This window comes from Microtus pennsylvanicus, chromosome X (assembly GCF_037038515.1).
Source record: "Microtus pennsylvanicus isolate mMicPen1 chromosome X, mMicPen1.hap1, whole genome shotgun sequence".
NCBI classification, from domain to species: Eukaryota; Metazoa; Chordata; class Mammalia; order Rodentia; family Cricetidae; genus Microtus; species Microtus pennsylvanicus.
Window position 1 is genome coordinate 84,649,021 of NC_134601.1, and position 23,579 is coordinate 84,672,599.

At 47.7% G+C, this 23,579-nt stretch overlaps 1 protein-coding gene across 2 annotated transcripts in view; it reads left to right on the forward strand.

Annotated features, from left to right (window-relative positions):
* The first annotated feature begins 3,983 nt into the window (after window positions 1-3,983).
* The window catches only part of Dmrtc1 (DMRT like family C1), a 29,765-nt gene continuing 10,169 nt past the window's right edge, over window positions 3,984-23,579 (forward strand). Inside the window, exon 1 of one of the 2 annotated variants that reach the window (XM_075957527.1) lies at window positions 3,984-4,117. The gene's annotated coding sequence lies outside the window, so the exon portion shown is untranslated. Of the gene's footprint in view, window positions 4,118-19,998; window positions 20,035-23,579 lie in introns of those variants that run through there. The other variant, XM_075957528.1, reaches the window with a different exon arrangement.

Below are 23,579 nucleotides of genomic sequence, written 5' to 3' on the forward strand. Positions count from 1 at the left end.
TAAAAGAATGCAGTGTCCGTGTAATTATTTCGGGGCATAAGGTAGCTGAGCAGGCAGCTGCTGTGTTGGGGACACAGCCCCGTCGCCGCTCCTTATTACTACATTGCATCAAGATAAATATATCAACAATCTTCACAAATCCCAGATCCCAGACCTAAAGCAATGTAGACATGTAATTTGGTAAGTTTAGATAATATTCATACTAAGACTCAAAAATATCAGTGCACCAATTATGGGACTGTTTCTCTGGGATTACTGTTGTAGACTGGGCAAACACAGTACAGATCATCTAGCTCACTGATTTTCACCTAAATAATACTTATTCTGGATTTTGAAATTGCCTCCTACAAGTCTTCCTCTCCACACAGAAAAAGCACACACTAAACAGTCTTTGCATCTGCTCTGAGATTCAAACCTGCCTGGACACCCTGTATTTTTTTCTGGCAACCAGAGCCAGGATGCGCATCTGCATGTGAACACCTCTGGTTGAGTGCTTATTCCCTGAAAACATCAATAAATGTCATGAACTCATTTCCAGTCTTCTATCACATTTGATGGCCAATATGTTGGGTCACACCTGTCTCTGTTTCCTCCTGAATGTTTCCCTGGGTTTAACCACTTAAAAAATAGTTGTCACTACTTCAATTCCTGACTGAGGACAGATTGGTGACATGTTTTTGTTTTGGTTGTTGTTGTTTTTGCCTCTTGAATTTCTAGAGCATGCTAACATGAGCTGTATGTGGCAATGGTGTGGGTTAGAGTGCCTAAGTCTCAGCAACAGCATATAGAGTGATGCATAGAGCAAGACAGACCTGGGACTCCATCCCTTCCCTATGAACATGGCTAGCAGCAGGCTGCTGGCAGTGTGGGTTGTTGTATGGTGGCTCTTCTGCAATTGCAAGTGCATTGGCCTTGGCTTTTTGCCTGTTCTTGGACTGCAGAACACAGTCTCATCTGGTTGTGGACAGAGGTAAGTGTCAGACATCTCGCTGGGCTGACGGTTGATTTTATCAGGGGTGAAGTAACGAGAAGGCACAGTTTCTCAGTGGAGGTACCTGGGCTCCAGTCCAGAACATAGGTGAAACCTGTCAAGTGTCCAACTGCCTGTGCTTAGTGACCAAGGCAGAGAAGACTGTGTACTGCTGGCAGAATTTTAATGAGTGCACAGTCAGAGGTTCCAGCATGTTCCCTTGGCTTGCTTTCTTCTTCTTTTCTTTCTTGTTTTTAACAGTTAAAAGCCACCCAAAGAGAAACGATGTGAATCATTGATAATGAAACACCTTTGAGTGGGATTTAAAATGCATGTCCAAATAAAACACCACAGGGTTTTGTTTAGTGGAAAATTTTTCTGGTGATGATTATCTTGTGGGTGAGGGTCCAATCTGGAGCCAGAGACAATGCTGTTATGTGGAGTATAAGATTGCCTGAGCAGTCAAGAGAGTGAAAAAGCACCTTTAAGAGTTCAAAAGTTATGGGTACAAAAGAGTAGTTCCTACCTGTAGGATGAGAAAAGACAGAGGTCTAGGGAGTAAGAGAAGGCACTCCCTCCCTCCCTGGCTGCAATCAGACCTCTTGGAGACAGCATGGATGTGAAAAGATCTTTTTGTCCCGGGATGGAGAAACTTGCCAGAGAATAAGGGTCTGTGTGACTCTATAGAAGAGACCTCCATTGCAGAGTTGGGGAGCGTGGTGGTCCATGGAGGGGTGAGTCCCCCAGGGGCAGTGTGGTGGTTTGATTAGGCATGGCCCCCATAGACTCGTGTGTTTGAATGTTTGGCCTATAGGAAATGGCACTATTAGGAGGTGTTGCCTTGTTGGAGCAGGAGTGGCCTTGTTGGAGGAAGTGTGTCACTGTGGGGGTGGGATTTGAGGTCTCATATGCTGAAGCTACACCCAGTGATGTAGCCTCCTTCTGCTGCTGTAGATCAAGATGTAGAATTCTCAGCGCCTTCTCAGAGCACCATGTCCACCTGCATGCCCCACCATGTCCTGCCATGATGATTATGAACTAAACCTCTGAAACTGTAAGCCAGCCCCAATCAAATGTTTTCCTTAGAAGAGTTGCCTTGGTCATGGTGTCTTTCACGGCAATAGAAACCCTAAGACAGGCAACCATGGGAAGGCGAGCAAGCCCTGAGGGGCAGCTGGAGTTTATCTGTGCTGACCTCTGACCTCCCCACAGTGAACACCCTAACCTGGATGCTGGAATGGAAGGGAAGCACGTCCCTGCTGGGACTTGCCAGACCACTCCAGTGTTTGACACCTACAGCACCTAGCGCTTGCTTAGCTGGCACAGGAGAAAGGGTAACCGTTACCAGCTCCTCTGCCACCAGGCCGGACAAAGGAAAACTGATTTGGACCAGGACAAACAATAGATAGGAAATGAACTCTAGGGACATCAGGAACCCACAACCTACTGCATTTAGTTCAAAGGCACTAGACTCCCTCTGGTTAAAGACAACAGCAGAAATTTCATAGGAGGAACATTAGACAACAAAGTATCACAGTCCTAGTCAGAGTGACTAGAAAGAAGAAAGCGGTAAAGGAACTGCAGCATGCAATGAACACCCACTGAGAGCAAATTCCAGTTAAGGGCAGTTGTTGTTCATATGGCTTTATAGCAGATCAGTTAAAGATAGGAGACAACCGGGCTTCTGACATGTCAAAAATAATTAGAACACATAGTGGGGAAATATCCAGCTCAGAGCAACAGTAAAACAAAAGGGGGCATTGACAACATCAGAAAAATGCAATAGGTACTCAAGGCAACTTATAAAGAAAACTGAAGTACCCTGAATAGAAGCCAGAATCAATGGCAGGACGTACGTTTTTGTGGTTGATAATCTCCACATTTTCCAGATGCTAACTGTCCTTGGTGCTGAGCTCTACATACCCGGCTATCCTAGTGCAAATCAAGCCATGGACGTCTTGATATTAGCAAATTTTGACCATGATATTCATATAGAGGACAAGATTTTTCAAAAGATTTGAAAACAGAATAATGAGGGGAAATTATTTTATTCAGACGATAAAACATGCTCAAGTCTCCATAACAGGAGGAGCAGCAATAAAATGCCAGCAGCGGGAGAAATTTGAAAAACAGAAGCGTCGGCATCATGTGGAAATTCAGGGACCATTTCATCGGGATACAGAGCCAGTCGCAGACATTAAGAAAAAGAGGCTGATAGCTTACACTCTAGAAAGGGCAGGCTGAAAACGGAATTCTAACCTGTTGGACACGCTGCAACAAAAAGAGGTAATGGCTGGGGTGGAGAAATCTTCTGGTTCCTTGTGGGCTGCCTGGGAGCTGACCTCTGTGCTCAGGGTTTATTGAAGGTTCCTGAATGTCAGATGACGACAGGCCTGAGGAAAGGAAGTACTGTGTGGGGGAACAAAGAGGTCCAGTGAGGTGGGAGGCAGAGGACTAAGTAAACAAAGATGCCACGGGCTCTGGAAAGTTAGATTATACTTAATGTCTCTCTGGACTGTGTAGTGGAGAGGCCACATACCGAAAGGGCATGCGACCACCGCAGCCCTCCCAAGTGGAGCACGCCTAGAGGAAGCAGGAGGGCCTGTTGCTGGAGAAAGGCCTCCCTCCACTCAGGGGCAGAGCCATCTGTCTCCTAGGGAGCTGGCTCCTCTAGGAGCAGGGGGAGGGAGACACAGGTGATCCCAAAGGACCGATTCTTCCCAGTAACAGCCAATAGGGAGGAAGGCAGGCTTGCTTTGAGTGTGGTCCCGAGGCTTCTGGTCTCTTGAAAGGCTGGCCTCAGCGGCCCCCACCTCTGGGAGCAGCGCCCCCGCACCCTTCCGGCCCGGGGCTGCAGTACCGTCCCCGGCCGGCAGAGGCGCTGCGGGGCGGCGCCAGCGCGTTCCCACAGGTCGCGGCGGAGGCTGCGCCCCCTCCCCTGCCCGCTTCCTGGTCCTCGGGGTGTGAGGGCCGCAGCCTGGGACTCCAGACCCAGGGGCTGCGGGTGTCCTCGGCGGCCGCCGCAGCGTCCGCGGCGACGTCACGGTCCTCGCGGCCTCGCAGCCAGCGCTCAGGCCGGCCGCCGAATGCCCGTGGACGCGCATCTCCTCCCCGAGTTCCTGCTTCCCGGGCCAGCCAAAGCCGCAGGTGAGAACGTCCGCGGTAGAGGTGGCACCCAGGGCCTGCGGGTCTCAGAGGGCCCCTGGCCTCCTTCTCTCCTCCTTGCCCAGGAAACCCCGCGGGGGCGCCGGCAGCGGGGACGCTAAGTGCTGCCCGGAGCCCCAAGAGCATTTCTTCTGAGGCACGTAGCCCCCCTCCCCCGCCCAGGTGCTTCTGCGAGCTCCTTTGTGGACCCCCCAAGCCCCTAGGGGATCCCCCGCCGAGCACCCCGCGGGCCCCACCACCCCTGGCGCGCATGCCCAGAGCCCTGGGAGCTAGAAAGTAGCTGAGCTGCTGGCGCAGTACCTGCTGGCTAAGAACGCGAAGACTGTGTGGATCAAAAGGGCAGACATGCTGAAGTGTGTCATCCTAAAGGTGCAGGAGCTTCTTCCCCGAGATTTTCAAGAGAACCTCTGACCTCCCCGAGTTAGTCTTTGGGTCTAGGTGAAGGAACTTGGCCCTCCAGAGCACGCCTATGTCCCTAACAGAAAAAAAAAAAAAAACCAGCCTGCCCTGCCTTGGGGGCCTGACAGGCGACCAGACCAGGGCAAGCACGCCAAAGACTGGGCTTTCTGCTGAGTATCCCGGACTTGATCTTCGTGCAGGCCAGCTGTGTCCCAGAGGAGGCGTTCGGGGAGGTGTGGAGGGTGCTGGAGGTATGCTCGCCTAAAAAGCATCCAGTCCTTGGGGAGCCGTCACCAAAGGGAATGGCCAGAGCTTGTGTGTAGCACAAGTTTGTGGTGCACGAGTAGGTGCCCTCCAGCAGTCCAGTGCTGTCTCTCAGTATTCTTGTGGGTCCCTCCAAGGAAACAAGACAGATGGAAGGCCAGGAGTTTGTGGCCCAAGTGAATGACACCCAGCCCAGAGCCTTGGCTGTGGCAGTAAATGAGGCCTTGAAAGAAGAGGAGGAAGTGCCCAGTGTTCACAGTGCGGTGGCCGAGAAGCAGCTGCTGGAGATGATGTGACAGGTGCGAGAGTTAGTGCGAGTTCCAGTTCCAGGGCCCCTGCCGTGGCTGAAGCAAGCAAGCATCAGCACCAGTGCCAGGGCCAGGGCTAGAGCCATGCCGGAGTGATGGACAGTGCAGGGGCCAGTCACGATCTCAGGCCGGAGTCTGGGATTCTGCCGCCACCAGGGATGGCTGAGGCTTCCTTGCTTTTGTTGTGAGTAGTCAAAGGGGTGCTGGAGCAGTAGGCCCTGTGGCTCTGATTAGGAAGTGCAGGGCTAGAGCAGGGTGAGGAAGGACACATAGCATTCTGCTCCAGGGCTGTGCTTCCTGGTGACTTAGCGCTGAGTCTGCACATGGCAAGGTTGTGCTTTCTCTGTAGCTACCCTCTTTCTCATTGAGAAACAGTTGCGAGGCCTCAAGACATGAGAACTGAGTGATGAAGGCTGAGGATGTGGCTGAGTGGTAGAAGACTTTCCTCAAATGGGCAAGGCTGTGGGTTCCATCCCCGCAGCCATAAGATAAGTCAAAAGTGCCTCGATATGTACATGTCAGATCAGAGTGGAAGCAAAGGCATAGTAAAACATTTCCCAAAGCCTTGCTTTTCTAGACGTATGATTAAGTATGAGCGTCCACGGTTATGCTTGGCATACATCCAGGGTTTCTTTGTTCCTTATTTACGAGAGATTTCTTTGTTTATACAAAACAATTGTGACACTGTCATTTTATGTCTGAAACATCCTGGGGTCAAGTCAGTAGCTCCTTGAGATGCTGACGGAAGTCGTAGCGCGGTGATTCCCCCTCCAGATATTCAGAGGTAAAACACAAATGTGGCCAACACCTGGCACAGCAGAACCAGCTAATGTCTACTTGTATTCACCTAGAGCTCTGGAATGTAGGGGAAAATAAAATTGAATTAGACACCTTGCTCATGGACTCATTTATTTAACCCGTGTCTAGTGACGGTTATGTGAGGCACTGTGTTGGGCACTGGAAGAGCAAGGCAGCAGACTCAGGCTCTGCCCCCCATCTGAGAGTCTAGTTGGGGCTCTCAGTGTAAATAACTGAGGTAGATGCGGCAGGCAGGCTTGACCGGGGTGGTCAGGGAGGCCAGAGGACAGGCATGGGTCTGTGGGAAGGGAGCATCTGGGAGGCAGCAGGCTTCATTGGCATTAGGTAGTGGCCCCCAAGAGAGGCAGCACTAGAGATGTAAAAACTGCCAGTGACCCCCTGTCGGGATGTTGTGGACACCTGGTGGATTCCCTGCTTCCGTGGAACTGGAAGGCTAGAATTAGAGGATGCTGGAGGGGTGGTGAGAGGGCAAGAACACGTGTGCAGGAGACACACTCTCGAGTTGTGGCCGAGAGAGGAGATAAATGAGGATCAACTGGGACTAGACACTCTTGACTTGGGGTTTGCCAGAGGGAAGGCCCACCAGCAGCAGCTGTGGTCCGTGCTCTGGACTCTGGCTCATGTGCAGCTTATTCCCTGCACACTCTGGGTCCTTGACCCGTCCTTTCCAACGAGTGGCAGGAGAGGAGCAAGTGCCCGTTCACCAGAACAGAGAGTGTCCCCTGAGGCAAGGGCACAAAGCAGAGGTTGTCTCCTGAGGCCTGGGAGAGCCAGTGTGTTATGAGGGCAGTGATAGGATTACAGTGAGGTTCCATAAGTTGGAAAGGAAAAAGACTTGTGTGTGGGCAGCTGTAAAGCTTTCTGTTGGTGTTGTGGACCACTGTTGACAGAAATGAGAGAGAACTATGTCTTAGCAGAGCCAGCATAAGCCTTGGTGGCCAGACCGCAGCACCAATCCAATCTGGTTGGGCTACAGAGGTTTTCATGAATAGAGAGGGATCTGATGAAAATGCAGCTCTACCCAAATGTTGATGGCCTGTATATACAGCATGGCTTTTGAAGGACCCACATTTCCTGTGCTTTCTTAGGATAGCTTCCAGTGGATATCAGGAGCCCAGTAGCTGCCCTGTGAGTACTTTGACCCTTGCAGGCTGCTGGTAACATTTCATTTATGTGCTGGTGCCCCTTTAGAAACGTCTTATCCTCTAGACACAAACCCATGGAATCTAGTAGCAGCAATCTTGGGGCCTCCAATGAGATATGTGGGGTCCAGAGAGCACTGGATCTAAAGCCCCTCATTGGTTCATTCCTGTGAAGGAAACAAGGAGAGGTATCTCCTGGGGGACTGGGGGTGATGGTGCTATGGGAATCTGAGGTTGAAGTGGGGTGGGTGTTGTGGGAATGGTCTGTTTTTCTCTAGAATAGGGCTTTTGGGTGTTGATATGAGGATGTCAATCTAAACCCTGTCTTTGGGATGCCAAAAAGTTTCCTTTGCATCTGCAGCGTCACAGCTCATTGTCAGTGGTGAAGGCTGCATAGTGGATGGTGTACATTTTGTACTTCTTACAGTCAGTTTTTCTCAAATATAGCCATGGAGGATTCATTGTCTATAGCCCACAGTCCTAATAGGCACCTCAGCAAGCTCGGCTGTCCCATGAAAGTCCTAAGGATGTGGTCCTCTACAACAGTAGCTGGTCCTCGACTACTGAGCCATATTTCCAGCTCAGCTGTTGCCATTTCTAACATGGTCTCCTCCATGTTAGATCAATGGTTCAGCTGTGTTCCATCTTCCACTGACGTCTTGTCCTGAGGAAACTATGTTTTGTTATCTTTCAAGATCACCAAGGAAATGCAAGAAAGGCCCACATAGGACAAACCATGTGTAGTTAGAGAAAAGGCTGTTCCTTGAAGGTCGACTGTTTTGATAGGCAGGGGTTTGTCTGGGAACTGTTTGTGAGCATGGAAGTCTAAAGCCCTTTTGCAGGATCCAGGGAGTGTTTCTACAAGTTACTTGCTCCCCATTATGCAACCTCCGCCATGTAGCTTTCCCCAAACTGACTCCTCCACTACTCATTCATAAATGAGGCAAAGTATTTCTCCATATGAGGAATTTTTGCAGTGAAAGTGGGCAGAGACATGCTATTCCCTCCTCAAGGATTTTTGGTGCATGCAAGTACCCCTTGGAGTGAGAGCTGAGAGCTGTGGGAAATTCAGTGCACATTGAACAAGGACTCCACCACCACCTCCAAGCAGCAAGCATCATTGCCTCAAGAAGGTGAGTGGATGGCTCAGCCGGAGTAAGAAAGACACTAGTTCCTGCCATTCGCACCAACACTCCCGGGACACCCAGTCTGATACCCAAACCATCTCATCTGAGGTGGGTGTCAGTTTGAAAGTGAAGGAAATGTCATGGAGGCAAAACATTGTAAAGCATGACGGCCTTTATTTCAACTGCACTGAACAAGATTCTCAGGAGGGCAAAGGCCTGGGCAGTAGAAGGCCATGGCCCCGTTCTCGGACCTCAGTGGACTCAGCCTCAGATTGTCCGGCGGCCTCTCCTGAGGAGGAAACAGAGAGACAAGTGGACCCTCAGAAGCCCTGTGGGAATGGAGAGGAGGGCTGGGGTGCTCTCTGAGGGAAAGGAAGGGAGTCATTGCAGCTTGCTGTGAGTGGTAAGAGGCAGGCTGGCTCAGAGCCCTCACCTGAAGAACTTGGACACACGTGCCAGGGCTCTCTGGAACCGACCCTTCCAGGGCCTTCTCGGAGGAGCAGCCTTCCCGGTTCCTCTTGGACCATTGGATGAGTCCTCCATGTTGTGAGCAAAGACATTACCTTCCTGGAAGTATTGCTGTGGGTTTCTCACAGTCTGAAAAAGAGAGTTGAGACCTCATGTTTGCGGTCCCTCATGACTGCTGTCCATTACCCCATTCGGCTACTGGTTGGGGATGGAGAAGTGGGAGCCATGGCCTGACCAAACCCCAGTATCCCCAGAGGATGTTCCAGACCAGCCCCCCTGGAGGATGTTCCAGAGCCCATGGACACGAAACTGACCTGCCCAGGCCATGGAAAGAAGGGAATGAAGATCATCTTCCAGGAGTGTGTGTTCCAGCCACAGCGACTCCTAGGACTTCCTTGCACGAGAGTGTGTGATGGCAGCAGTGATCCTCTTCTCCAGGACTGACTTGGAGAGACCTGCTGAACTGCCTGCTTGGCCGAGTGTAAATGCTAAGCACGCCCCTTCACAGTGCCTGCCCACTCTGCCCCTCCCCATGGTTCCTCCCTGTTTCGGTTCTGGACATCCAGCACATCCAGTGGATACATTGCTGACATGTGACCTGTCCTGTTCCTGTTCTCCCACTCCCACCTCTCCAATGTTCCTACCTCCCTTCCGCTCCCATTGTCTCCTTTTCTGCTCCTTACTCCTCCCTCCCTTCTCTTCCTCCTCAGGTGCTCTTGCCCTCTCTGTGTCTTTCTCTGTTTTCTCTCTGCCCCCCTCCCCCGCAACAGGCTCAAGCCACTTGCAGCTTCCTGAGCAGAGATGCACTAAGGGGCCTCACTCTGAGAAGAAAGCACACTGATATTTTAGCCATACCTCATTTGGGATGACAGCATTTGATCCTTATCATTTAGTGGACTCTCCGGCTCATGGTGTGCACTGCTCTGGTTTCTTGTCTTTCCTAAGTCCTTGGAAATGCTTTAGTGCCACTCAATCCGGGTGTTTCGTACCCGGCTTCAAGCAGGCAGTATCATCTTTCTCCCCTCTTGACCGGTTTTCCCACATTGAGTTGTGAAGCTTGTAGGGGAAATCATGACTGATGCTTATGATGAAGATGTGGCATTTGTGAGGAACGGATGGCTACTCCAGTGCCTTTCAGTTCCAACTAGAGGAGGAGAATGGAGAATGGTCCCTTAGGCCTTTGAATACATGCGCTGTGTAAAGCTGCTGCTGGCCTTCAGCCATCACCTCTGTTCTGCCGTCTTTATGGGCATCACTCCAGAGTTCTAGGTGGACTCCAGGTGGGAGAGACATCATGAGAAGGAACTGGGGGTGGGGTTGCCGTGGAGCAGACACTGTAGGTGAAATTGCCAGACCAAGTCTTTTTCCAGACAAGCCACCTCTGGTCCCTGAGGAGATGATTAGCAGCCCTGGAGATGTGCAAGCAGGTGTGCCTGCCGCTCCTCTGTTATGCCCTGAAGAGTAGAGTCACTGTGCACATCGGAGGTAAAGAGCCCACAGTTTTCATCTGTGCCTTTTCAGAATTTTCCCAAGCACCCCAATAGAAGCTTAGGAATTTCCAGGTACATTTTTGACCAAATCTCAGATCATCATCCCCCTCCCCCAAGAAACAAATAGGTTTCTTGGTCCTCTCTCCTTTCCCCGTCCATGCACTCAAATGGGTTTTCTCTCACAGTGCTCCATGGGAACTTGGAATTACTGGCATGTGAATCAATGAAGGACTGAAGCGATGCTTGTCATTTCTATTCATGCCCATCTGTGTGAATACAAAATGGGGTTCGTATGTCATGATTAGATGTAAATAAGAATCTGCGTTTAATTCTCTGACCTCAATGGTGAGGACTAGAAATGAAGGCCTCATAACTATGCGTCATTTTCCCAACGTCCATATTCATGTAAGGAAAGTGAAGTGGCAAGCAGGGGCTTCTTCCAAACTCCTGCAAAGAGTCCTGTGCTGATAAGGAGAAGAACCACCTTTTGGTCCTGCATCCATAGTAGAACTCCTGGTTTCCTTGCCTGCACTGGGTGCCATCCTCAGCCTCCACCTTGGGGCAGAACGAGACATGAGAACTGTCTCAGGCAGAACCCCTGAGCCCATTATGATGCAGCCTCTGAGTGAGGTTTCCCAGGACTCAGGGCTCAGTCCTAAGCTAAGGGCCCATGCCAAGATTTTGTCCCACTTTAGGACATGCCGAGAGTCTGGTTGGGAGATTCTGAAATCTGCAGTGATGTTCGAGGGGCTGACACATGTGGGTAGTGCTGTGGGTTTGCTTCCTTACCAGTACTGGAATGTGGCAGTTACCTGCTTAGGCAGGACGAGGGTCATAGCATCTGGCCCTGTCTCAAGGCAATAATATATGTGTCCATCATTTGACAGCATGGATCAGTGTCAGTCTGGACTGAACTATGCCCCCTCACAATTTTGTTGTTGAAGTCCTGCCCCAGAGCTGACTGGATTTGGATCCTTTAGTGTGGAATTAAGGAAGAAGTTATCCCTCGGTGGGAAGCTATCTTAAGGGGATTGACGTCCTCATCTGAGGAGACAGCAGAGGACTTGCTCTATGTGTGCAGGAACCCTCATGGAGATGCCATGGGGTGACTTGCTGAGAAGAAGGCTAAGCATGAAACCCGACAGAAACCAAGCTGGGAAGCACTTTGATCTTGGACTGGACAGTCTGGAGGACCAAGAGAAAATAAATTTCCCTTGCTCTAATCATCTTGTCTCTGATAATTTCTTATGGCAGTTTATGAAGCAGAATGGTATGCCCATCTTTGGGTTTCTCTGAAAAATGAGTGTGGTGTTCATTTGGATAACAAGGCAGCTTACTCCTTGAAAAACTGGTGCCGCACGGGCATTAAGTTTTCCCTTTGACACCGCTTGGAAAACAAAAGCTGTCTTCATGTACCTGCATTGAAGGGTACCGTAGGTCTTCAGAGAGTGGGAGCGGGTGGGAGGTGGTGGATCATGATAAAAGGAGTCTCCCATTGTGGGATTGATTCTCATCAATGAGTGATTACAGTCTGTCTGAAATTTTACTTATGTGAAACATGACATATGAGAAGAGAGTGGTTTTCATGGCAGCCTCAGCTTTATCAGGTGCAGAGATAACCAAGGGAAGGAATAGGGATGAGAGAGAATGTTGAACTTTTCAGTTGGAGTGCTGTTACACAGAAGAGAGGTCAGTAGGATCCTGTCAGCCCCGAATCACACCTGGATAAATTATAGGTAATTATTTGTGGAAAGTACTACATGCAATGGTGGATCCCACTACAGCCTTGTGCCTCACAAGTAAATTCCCTGAGCCTCTTAAAGGTTGGAAGCCCTTTGCTTATCTCCAGGGTAGCACATCCAGTTCCTAGGACACATTGCAATGCTTTAAATCTTGCTTGCTTACGTACACCAGGACTAGGAACAGTGTCAGATCAAAGAATAGTCCTGCCATGTACCTTCCACTGTCACCAGCCCTCTTACAACGAGCAGGTATGTATCTTCAAGAATTCTGCAAGCATGCATTACATACATGCATGTGTCCCCATGCATACACACAGTTCTGTTTTTCTTGGCATAAAGTAGGCTCATACTTCAGAGTGTCAAACATTTGGTTTTTATCATTTTTTTTCAGGACTAGGTAAATTTACTTGTCGTCTCATGGAACACCATCACATGGTGTTCATAATATGCAATGTACTGCCTTGTTTATGTCCAGATGTAAGGATCTTGACCTGGCTCTTTACAGATTTCAGCTTTTCAAGTGATTCTTAAGTACACTTGTTCCAGAGTCTGTTTCTCTGGAGGAGAACAGGGACACAGAAAATGAAGGCCACACTAAACATATATTTAAAGAACCTCGGGTGAGTGTATCTCCAAGAAGGAGTTGTGGATCTGTAAGCCCAGGGTGGTGTTCACTGTCTTCAGCCTTAAACTTTGCTACTTTGGTGGGTGACATATTGAGAGGTATTGAGAAATGTCTTTTAGATAGAAATTGAGGTCTCAGGGTGGGTGGGTCATCCCAGGCAGGCAGTACTAAGAGGTGGCCTCCAGGACCTGTGCCGGGGTCAGATCAGGAAAGTCACAAGGACAGCAGACAGGAACGGAGGAAGATCAGGGACCATGGGGTTGCTGGCTGTCAGGAAACTCCTCAGGCTTGGTGTTTGTCATTGAGTCTGGGATGTTTTCTAGAGGAGTAGCTTTCTGGTATGTGTGAACATTTGGTTTCAGTGGGGAAGGAGGAGGAACAGCTCTGGAGGGACAAGACCAGGCAGCTGCAGTGAGTTTGACCCTGAAGACAGGCAGCTGCCTTTTCCTCCATGGTATGTTTGCAGGATTAAAACAGGGCTACCAGGAGGCAGCAGGGTACAACTTCATGTCTCATATAGACTCTGGGATGATGGATGCTCAAAATGATAGTGCTTGATCAACAATTGGACTGACCCATTGTTCAGCCCTTGAGATACTTGCAGGGCATATCAGGAATGGTTTGGAGTCTGTGGGGTCTGTCTTGTGACTTGAGGGGTGATGATTTCTAAGGACCTGGTCTGTCAGATACTATTCAGTCCACCCACACTGTAGCTCTGAGCTTTGAAAATTGACCATCTTGGTTATGATGGGAGGAGCAGGTCAGGAAGATAAATAGCATCTTAGCCTATGGACCCATGCAGGAGGGATCATCAGAGACAGACCTTCATGAGAGCAATAACCTTAGGAACCTTGCAGCTGGGCTGCAGTGTCCGAGTCCCCTGGGCTTTGGGATCAGAGGATGTTCAGGATTTCAGAGAGCTCTCAATGAAAGGTTTCACTGTAGATGTGATACTGAATGTCAGCTCTGGAAACTGTACCACCTTGTTGAAGGTCACAGAGAGATGTGGTATCACAGGCAAGAGAGTCAAATGAGAACACCATGAGTGTGAATAGTGGTGACACATGAATCATGCCTCCTAGCAACTCACAGGGTCCAGAAACCAAGGGACTGTGAAAGGTCCCTCATGAAAAGGAGAGTGCAGGAGGGTGTTTATAGCTAGCTATGGCACCAAAATCAGTGGCTTTCTGTCAAGTAGCCAGGACTGCGCTGGTATAGGTGGGACATCTGGCTCTGGGGAGTGGGGAATGGGGATTCTGGAACTCTTTCTGTGAGCTGGGCAGGGATAAAGTGATGAGGACTGCTTATTATGAAGCTCTACTCCATTAAGACCGGAGCTGCCTACTGGGATTTTGCTTAGTCCAGTGACACCTCCTCCTTAGCCATGTTATGGGTAGGGGTGGCCGTTTCCCTTTAAAAGTCTTCTTTCCTGCAGTGTCCTGAGGGCTGAAAGGAGCAGGAAGCTTCAGAACCTCAACTCTTGGGTCTGTGTTAATTTGGTTATCCCAGATTCATTTCTCGAATGCCCAAAATCCGTATAAAAATTGGCTCTCCACCTGCACACACTGTCCAACATCTACTCTGTGGGTGTCTGGGCTTAGAGTTGGGGGCAGCAAATGGGAGAGTATGCGTTAATGTTCCAGAGCAGAATCTAGGAGATGCACACTTTAGTGGATACATAATTACCATCTCATTTGGTCAGTACAAGGTGCCCTAATACAGGGACTGCTTGTTCCAAAATCAGCAAGACAAAGCTCTTCCCTAGAGTGGAGTCTGACTATGGCAGTTATGGCAGTGTCCCTAACAGAAGCCACACATCAGTGGGCAACAGCTACGGCTGTACAGAGTATGTTATGTGTGATTGGGTGTGTGCACTCCTGCATGCACTCACAAGCAGAGCAGAAGCAGTAAACGTCCGCATATCTGGAGTGTTGTGGGAAGAAAGATGGGGGTGGGAGGGGAATTGGGAAGGACTAGGAAAATAGACAGGAATGGAAAGGAAGGGCAGAAGACAGGCTTCCAGGGGGAGATAGAGAAACATTTGCTCTCTGCATCAGCATCATAGCCTCATTCTGTTTTGATAAAGCTTCTCCAACCACCCAGAATTGCTTGCAAATGTATCCACTCTGATCTGCCCCCTGTCCAGAGAACAATTGCTTTTGTGCTATGTGCTGGGAAGATTAGCCTGCAGCTACTTGTGAGCATTGTAGACCCAGAAAGCAAATGAAAGTCCTTGTAGGGAAAGGGTGGGTCTAGAGGGAACTATAAGTCCAAGGCCCCTAGCGGGAGGATAATTGGAATATCTCTGTGTCCACTGAAGGCAAACTAGAGACTCTTGTGTAGATTCCCAAGGGTAGATTAATGGTGTGTGGAGTGAGAGGTAATGTCTCTTATAGAATCTTTTTATTTGGAAATGCCTGATAGAAGAGAAGCCTCCACAGGCTGGTGAGGAATGTATCCAGCCATGTAGATGTTGGGCTTTCTTAATGAACCATCTAAGAGTCATGACAGAAAGGCTAAATCAGTGCACACCTGAGTGGATGCCCAAGTGGCAGTGCACAGATCATATCCTCTGTGACCTGGTGGAGGCAGAAGGAGTCAAATAGTCATGACATTGATAGTACTTAATCCATTCACCAGCCTGGCCTCAGAAAAGGACAGAGCTCCCAGCTAATATGGAAACCACGACAAGAAGCAGAGTTTTGGGTTCAGGTCAAGAAGATGCCAAATACATCCTTAGATAGTTCAATTGTGTGGATTTCAACCGGTCTTGCCAGGTGGTGTCAGTCAAGTTCATGGAAGAACTGACCCAGTCCAGAGCATCACATGACCTGTTCAAAGTCACAGAGATGACTCATACCAAACCTGGGACTTGACCCTGAGTCTGACTGAGAGGTGTGCACATCCTGTGTCCACTGAGCCTCAAGAAACTCTCCAAGTATGATTCAGACCTTCTGTCATTTGCCCACAGTCCCAGCCCTCTGGTAGTCCTGTTATCTTCAGCATTAGTGACTGACATGTAGTACATCTAACCAAATATACCAGCATTACAGAATAGTTATTCTCCCAGCTTTTCTTTGGTTGGGGAATCTGCATGACTTCTCTAGGTCCTCCACTTTTCACCCTTTCTGACACCTACTTGTAATCAAGGTGTCAGATGCCCATGGACTGTGATCTCATAGGTGGACTGAAGGTGAGCCAGGTGTTGACCGGATCCAGATCCTAATGGGCTGCAGCATGAGGGCCTTAGCCTGTTTCTGTCTGATAGATGTATGATTGCCACCAACTCATCGTAAGCTGTTCATCTCCACAGGGACATGTGCAGTTAGTACTGGAGGGAGGAAGTTTGCCTGTTAGGGGAGGCTTAGTCTTGTGACAGCCTGCCCTTGGGCACCAATGACTTACTACTATAGTTTCCAAATGCTGTTGGCTCAAGCATGGCATTGGGTTGGGCCCATTTCATTAGGACAAACGTGCCTGGAAGGAGGTTGGCACTGAGGGCTGTGCTAGAAGTGTGCTTACCACATGTTTCTGAACTACATGGAATATGCAGTAATGAAAGGTGGTAGGGGAACCTGTTCAAAGAAGGAAGGAAGGGATTAAATGTAGATCTGAGAACACTGAATGCATTCCTAATACTTAAGGGGCAATTCCAGGGAAAGCAGCAGCATTTAGAGCAACACAAAATTAGGTAACCAGTGAAGTTCCCATGTCATTTTCTGTGTTTCTTTTTGAGGAGTTGAGGTGTTGTCGTGAAAAGTATTATAAAAATGGAAACCATAAGACCAAGTGGAGGTCCCATGGCCACTGCATACTTCTTGATAGAGCCTAGGGCATCATGGCGAGGGCAATCCCATCAGCCCAACAGATTCATTTGGCATGATTCCCAGTACCCAGTGAGCCAGAATCCCAAATCAGAGCCTTCGCCAAGATCCAACCAGTTTTTGTGCCAGTAGTGTGGATGCTGTGGAGTTTCTCAGCAACCGGACGCAGAGGGAGATCACGCTGTGTTGTAATTTTACTGAATTCTCTTCCAAAGCAGAAATAGATGGGGTGACACATTGTGACATAAACAACCAGACGTGATGAATGATGGAACTCTGTCGGGTGAGGTCATTGTTGTCAGAATATAAGTTATCACTCCCCTCTAAGCCCTACATGTGGTTTGTGGTTTCTGGGACATTGTGGCTCCTTTTGACCCAGCTCCACAGCCTTCAGCCCACAGCCTTCTTGTTCAGCACTAGAGATGTCCCTCAGTCCCTTATGGAGACGACCACTCTCAATAAAATATTTGATGTTTGGTTTTCTTTATGTCTCAGCGTCACATACTGTCACCTTCACCAAAACACAAACCATATACTGAGGAGATGATAGGAGGACCAAAAAATATTATAAAGCCAAATCACAGAAGTGTGCTTAGCAGTTGGGCAACTTGGATAGTAAGGACTGGGAGCAGCAGACAGTACTTGGTCATCATCCGGGAGTCATGTCTGTGGCACTGTTGATCTTTGAGATTCTGAGTGTGTCTGTTGGGAAGGAGAAAAGAGGGACAGTTGGTCCTTGAGCACCTTGAGGAATTGACACATGGGCTACGGTTCTCTTGGCACATAAATAGACACAGTTAGGCTTGCTGCTATGAGAGAGGCAGAGACTGCGGTCACAAATATCTATAATTCTAGGACTCATAAGGTGGTGGTAGAGGTTCAGAAACTCAAGGACATGATAGTGATGTCTAGGCCAGCTGGGCTCACGGCCTTGCCTTGAAACAAAGATAAGGAGAGGAAAGGAATTCCTCTGATAAGGGAGACTACAATGGTTAATAGAAAATACAGTGTTTTAATGAGAGTCAGTCCTCTTCAGGAAAGCCATCAAAGCCTGCTCTGACATTTGCTGCCTTTTACCAAGTTCTTATTGGGAGTTTTATGTGGATACAGTGGGTCCAGGGCTGTATTCATGATCCCCGGGACTCAGTGACTTCAACATATCCTACTGATATGGGCCATCATAGCCAGCCCATATCTATATTCATTTCACAGAGCCGTGACATCCAGAGACCTGGGTCACTAGCCTTTTGTGGGCAGTGGTCAATCACCTTGGCAGGAAAACAGACTCACATGTTTTTGAGTTTGTTTATCATGGGGAAGAAAGGGCGATCCAGCCACCTTCACTGTTAACCTAGGACTCCAGGCTTTTCCCTGCAGGGGAAGGTCTCCAGACAGCCACAGTTTCCTCATTCAGGAAGGTCCTGTCTCAGCCACAGCAGGTAGAGACATTCAAATTATTCCAGAAGTGTGCTGTGCATTTGGTGTAGGAAAGGAGTTAGTATCAGAGGTGTGCAATCCCCTTAATCCTGTTGTGTTTGTGAAAACTGAGATCCAGTCCTTTCTGAGAATTCTATCCCTGTGTCCCTGTCCCAGTTTACCACTGCCCCTTCTGCAGATAAGTACATGCTGGCCAAGCACTTGATACATTTTCCTCACTCCTTTGGACCTTGGGATGCCTCACTGACTTGTATATCTGTTTCTCGTCCTGTCCTCCTTTCTCCCCCAAGTCCATTCTAATCAAGCATACTACACCAAGGCCAATGGTGAAATGACTTATTGAAAGTGGTTTTCCCTACTGTTTAGAATCCTCTAGCAATGATTTTCTAAGGCTTAAGACTTGGAAGAAGGGTGTGTTTCGGATTGTTAACATCACATTTTCCAAAAGAAAAACACAGTCACTTGTCACTCACATCTTTCTAGTTTGCAGCTCCATCCACATGTTGACAATTTCAGCAAACAGATAGGGAGACCCTTCCTGTATCTTAAATGTCCCATACGCTCTCCATGACTAAAGCCCAAGGCCCAACAAGGATCTGTAATCAGACTCCAGGTGTCTCTTCCATGAATTGGTGGCAGCCAAGAGGCTCCAGAGGGAAGCAAAGTGGCAGGAAGTGTCTCACGTGACCCTGAAGCCTGGAGCTGAAAATCTTTTTCTCTTTGATGGGCTCAACATGCTGTCACACCTTTTGTTTAGTAACTGGCGTTTATTGGTTGTACATAGAACTGAGTTTCATGCCGACAGTGTCATTCAAGTATAGGAGGAAGCTTTTCTCCACAACCCCTACTCTTCCTTCTGTTCTCCTCCAATTTATGGCAAGTGCCTCAATTTCTTCTAATCTGTTTCACTTCTTCTTTGATGTCATTTAGACATCCATGATTTTATGTATGTATGTATGTAAGTGTATATGTATATATATATATATATATATATATATATATATATATATATATACAAAGCTTAGGATTCTCAAGAGTGAGAAAACATGTAAAATTTATCTGTCTGACTTACTTAACTTAAAATGCTACACTCCAAATGCAGAAGAATAAGGCTAGATTCCCCACTTCTCTGCGGAGAAACCCATGGCAAGTGAATGACTAGGTTTACTGTAAGACCTGAAACCCTGATAATGCTAGAGGCAGACAAGGATTTCCTGAAAAGACCTGTGCTTGTTTAGCAAATGAGGCCAGCAGCAAAGGGAGCAGTTAATCCACTGAAGAGACATCATTCAGAATGGGGGAAAAATCTTCACTAACCACACACCTGGTAGAAGAGAGCTACCTAGCTGTTGAGTATTGAAAAAGGCAGCATGCCTGAGGATCTCTCCATGGTCCTGATCGTGAGGATGCTCTGGCCTAGCATGTAGCAGAGTTGGAGAAGAGCTTGCTAGAACATGATTGGCCTTGAGACCATGACATCTCAGACCCAGAACAATGATGTCTGTCAGAAGCAGCTCTTTGTTTTGCTGTAACTCTTGTGAGGAGTACCACCCTATCTAACCCAGGCTGACCTTGAACTCAGAATCCTTCTGTCTCAGCCTCCCTATGCTGAGGATAGAGGCATACACCCACACAACCAATGTAATGTATGGTTCTGATCTGCAGTAGGAGGAGAAAGAATTTGAAGGTGCACCATGTGCAAACATTTTAAAATAGAGGTATCCCTGCTGGCTGCTGTTTCCAAGAGCATCTGAACTAGTACCTGCCTACAGTGTATGTTGCAGGCTGGAATTCTTACAGTTTGTAGTGTCTCCCAGTTTTCAACAGGATACAGGCAGCTGATTTCTATTCTGTTTCCATTCTGACTCATGACATGGTACTCTTACTCCTTTTGAGATGGCCATTTCATTTCTATATCTGCCATTCTCAAATCAGTGGTGTTCTCTTCCATTGTAGCTTATTCCTTTTTGTTCATTTGTTTGTTCATTTTTTCTACTTTTGCCATCAGAGTTCTCAGTGTGCTCCAATGTGTTTCTTCTGCATGGTTGAAATGAAGACTGTGTTGTTCTCAGGCTCATTCTTCTGTTTGCTATCCATTTCTTCTGATTCATTGGATGATTTTCAATTCACTGGCATAGTGGCAGTTTCTTCATGCTCATAATAACCATGCAAGGCTGACAAGATTTACCTGGAAGTTCTGCTGAAAATAAAATATCCATGAGGCTTCAGGGATTTTCCCTCCAGAAATTAACAGGTATGTCAATGTGTGTATGCCGGCCCTAATGCTATACAAATACCTGGGGCCATGACAGACTGTTCACCATCAGTAATTCTGCCCCACACCCACTTGCTCTCTGGTGTAGAAGGAAGAAATCACACAGAATTATAGATGGACATAAACTGGTGTTTGGGCACATACCTGCCACCCTGTTACGGGAGACTGGATCTGGAGTTTTGTAAGTTTGAAGACAACATGGGATCCATACTGAGTTTCAGATCTTAGTTACTTCTCTATTTTTGTGAGGCGACATCATAGCCAAAGCAACTTATGAGAGAAAGAAGCATTTTGTTAGGTGTTTGTTTTCAGTTCCATAGGTAAAGTCCTCAGCATCAGGGCAGGGATCCTGGTCACAGGCAGGTAGACATGGTTCTGAGCATATAACACACAGGCGGCCATGGTGCTGGAGCAGTAGCTGCAAACTTACATGTTGAGACAACACCCAGAATGGTGAGAGACCAGAGCTGGCCCTATGGTGCGGTGTGGACTTTTGAAACCTCCAAGCCCACTCCTAGAGACACAGCTACTCCACCAAGGCCATATGTCCTAATCCTTCCCAAAAGGTCCCACCAACTGAAACCAATATTCAAACACATGAGCCTGTGGAGGTCATAGGCATTCACAACATCACAGCTACAGCGCTGGGTATAGTGAGAATGTATCTAAAAAACACTCCCAATTCTCAAGACAACCAAGGGAAGCCCAAGCAATTGAAGCTCCCCAAGCATTGCTACCACTAACTCACTGTTAGAGGCAGCCTGATCTACTGTCTCCACACCCTCACAAGTGTCTGTCTCTCTGCATACATTCCTCCTCTCTGCCTTCTCATTTCTGTCAATTATATCAGGACTTCATGTAGGCATAAAGGAGCAATAAATATCCTAAAATATAAGAAAGGCACAGAACTCAATAGCAAAGGAAACCTACAGCTATCCCTGTTTGAAAATTGACTGAGGATCTGTGTAGACATTGTTAAAAGGAGATGTACAAATGGCCAACAGATAGGGACAAAAGTTCTTGGCAATAATCATCAGGAGAATGGGAATCAAATTTGCAGTGAGAGATCATCTCACCTTTTGTGCTGGGCTTGCCATCCGAGATGAGAATTAGAGCCAACAAGGAGCAGAGTACAAGATTGTTAAAGTGGGAATTGGTACAACAGCTATTGAAAACGCCATGCACGTGTCTCCAGACATTAACATTAGAACTACTATGCATTTTAGCTGTACCTGTACTGAGGGTATATCCCAAAGCCCTAAAGTCAGTGGTCCAAAATATCTGAATCCCTACACTGACTGAGGCATCACCTACACTACCTGTCCTAGGAACATAATCTAAATGTCCGTTAGTGGATAATCACATCAAGAATATAGCTGGATCTGGGGGCAAAACCTGCAATTACAGGCACTTGCAAGGCTGTGCCAGAAGGATAATAAGTTGATGACTTGCCTGGGCTACAGAATGAGCTTAAGTACAAATGTTGTGCAAATTAGTAAGATACAGTTGCATTTCCTTTAGTTTTAAAATGGACTGGGAATTTAGCCAATTGAGAGAGTATTTACTTGCCAAGTGCAAAGACTACATTCAATCCACGGGCTCTGTAAAAACTACTCCTCCTCTCTATGCACACAGACATTGTACACATGAAATAAAACATTTTTTGACCACAGACAGGAATCTTGGCAGGCCCAAGGGTTGCCTTTGTTTACAACAACATGGGGACAGTGAGAAAAAAGAAAAAAAAACAGAAATAATCTGTTACCTGCTTTCCAAAGAGAAGGAAAGTGTACAATAATGGTTCCCAATGACAATGTGAACATAGAGGTGTAAATGACAGCTTAAGTGCACAAACTTATTTTTTATTTTAAGTATATAATGTGTACTATACCTTGGTATCCTGCTTTGAAGTATGTATAGGTTGTAAATGTGATCACTGAGTGCATAATAAAGAGTCTGGGCTAGCTCTTTAAAATTTATTTAACCATTTCAACACGTTCTACTTTTTGTTCCTATACGATACAAAATTATAAATTTAGGTACATATCAAACATGTATGTTCAACATCTATGGGTTTACGACGTCACTGTGTACGGGAAATGTGCATGGTGGAAGATCGTAAATGCTTTCTCCACAGAAGAATAATGGTGACTCTGGAGGGTGACTGATGGGATTTACCTTGATGGTAGTAGTTGTGTCACAATGGTTTACACACCTGGAAACCCAAAAGCATACAATTTTAATTTTGAGATTTTTTATTTTTGAGAAAGCTGGGGCGGGGGGAGACACATCGACACAGCTGTGAGAACCCAGGGCTCAAAACCAACAAGCGCTGAGCCCTTAGAAGTGGCAACACTTAAACTGGTCATGCCCTAGTTCACAGGCTAGGAGAAGAGAATGCTCTTGGAGAGAGTACAGAGAGTCACTTGTGACTGGGGTGGGCAGTGGCAAGTATCTTCTCCCAGGAAGTCGGGACTCTGTAGTTCTGTAGAGTGGGAGGCAGGACACAGGGCCACCAAAGCCTAGAACTGTGTGTCTCAACCTTCCTCATGTTGTAATCCCTTAGTACAGTTCGTCACCTGGTGGTGACCCCAACCATAAAATTATTTTCTACTTCATAACTCCAAGTTTGCTGCTGTTATGAATCATAATGTAAACATGTGGTATGTAGAATGTTTGCTATGCAACCTCCAAGGGATCGAGACGCACAGGTTGAGGACTGCTGACCTAAAAGGACCATGCTAGGTGATTGTGGCAAGAGCTGAGATCAGCAGCAGAGGTACGTCATTTGGAAAACAAAATGTAGTGCTGAATATCCCAGTGAGCCCTGTGTGGGCAGTGGACAGCTAGTTCTGTGGTCACGATTAGTCAGCTTGGGAGGTGCTGGGCAGGATGGGTCTGTGTCTGGTCGGAGGGACAGATGTGAAGGCTTCTTATGCATCTGTCCAGCTGCCTTTATCCCACCTCTGCTTCTGCATTCTAGATCAGCTACTGAGAGAAACCAAATATCACCAATTATTCCAGTAGACATTCATTGTTTCATTTCTGTCTCTTCTCCCATTCTTCTCCACCCTGTAACCCCCCCCCTTCTCTCTCACACACATAGACATGGGGTTTGATATACTCAGAAGGCATAACCTCTGGGAAGACTGTCTTTCTCTTGGGAGGTGAAATTTCTAATTCTCTTTTGGGTTGGTAGTGCCGAGCCATGTATCTGAGGTTCAGCTAGGACTGGAGAAGTTGTGACACAGAGCTCACATTCTCAGCTGAGTTTGGATCTACTCGACACAAACGAGGGTCACTGAGAAGAGGGAACTGCAGTGGAGGAAATCCTTCCATCAGACTGGTGTGCAGGTCTCCTTGATGAACACTTGCTGGCAGAGGAACCAGCCAGCTGGGGCTGTGCCATCCATGGGCAAGTGATCCTGTGCTATGTAAGCAAAGTAAAGAAAGTAGCCCGAGAAAACCACAAAAGCTCGGCAACAAGAAGCCTTTTCTATGGCCTCTGCTTCAGTTCCTGCTTT